This window comes from Rhagoletis zephyria, unplaced genomic scaffold (genome assembly GCF_001687245.7).
Source record: "Rhagoletis zephyria isolate East Lansing unplaced genomic scaffold, Rhagoletis_zephyria_1.1 Rzeph_scaffold_01126, whole genome shotgun sequence".
Lineage (NCBI taxonomy): Eukaryota > Metazoa > Arthropoda > Insecta > Diptera > Tephritidae > Rhagoletis > Rhagoletis zephyria.
In genome coordinates this window covers 21813-22935 of record NW_016158210.1, presented here as the reverse complement: position 1 = coordinate 22935, position 1123 = coordinate 21813, and positions in this window count along the sequence as shown.

Sequence of the window (1123 nt, the reverse complement as noted above, 5' to 3'; positions counted from 1 at the left end):
TGTTTTTGCTTACGCGTAAAACCACATTTAGCGCATTTAGCTCTAAATGCTACTCTAAATGTACATTTATCCATACAAAATTCGTCACCTAAAAGCAACTAAATGCAACTCCATTTATGCATTAAGAATCTAAATGCTAAAAGCAACCCTGTGATCTTCCAAAATTTCGACGATTCAAACATGGTTTAATGAGAAAAAGTGGCAACATTGCTTTTTCGAGAAGTTGCCAACTGATAACTGATTATTGCATCATGATACATCACAGGCCTACATTAACGGCTTCGTAATCGGATCGTAATGTATTAGCATGCTATCTGAGTCTAATATTGCATTTAATTATCAAAAGCCTTCTGCTGCTGCTTTCCACTTCCACGGGGCGTTCTTGTCGAGTAGTCGATGAAGTTTATCAGCTACTGCTGCCTACTACAGCCCTAAAAACGATAGCTAATATAGCTTTGAATTTATCTTCACTTGGTGAAACACCCTGCTTGCTTATATGGTATTCCAAAAAATTTAGCTGTGTTTGCCCAAAAAGACATTTGTCCTTGGTTGTTTCTTCGAGCCTTTTCAGTAGTGCTCTATTATATTTTTACCCGCAATGTCATTTAGGTAGGCCTTCACGACATCTAACCCAGCCAGGAGGTTATCCATAAACCTCTTGAAAAGTTTGTGTATAAGCCCTCGTGGATGTTCAATGTGAATAGCTCAGCCGGGAACTCGTATACGCTTAACTGTTAGATGTAGGTGTTTTGTAAATAATTTCGCTACGGCGCAAAGTGTAAGATTTGACCCATCTACCTGCTTTTAATTCTGTGATACGAAAACTATTGAAGATAGATTAATGAAATTTTGCACAAGGTACGTTATAAGACAGGCGAGCGAAGCTTTTTACAAAATATTGGTCATTTAGAGGTACTGTCACGCCACCCTGTAATAACTGTAATTTTTAAAAAGGTAAAAGTTGAAATATTTAACTAACTACAAAAGCTAAAATGCCCAACATTGATATTTAAAATTTCCTTATAACAAGGAATTAGAAGCTGACATCAAATGCAAATGAATTACTCGAAGAAAATAAGATTTCTAGTAGGCCTGAAGAAATAAAATTTCATCAAAACCAGCC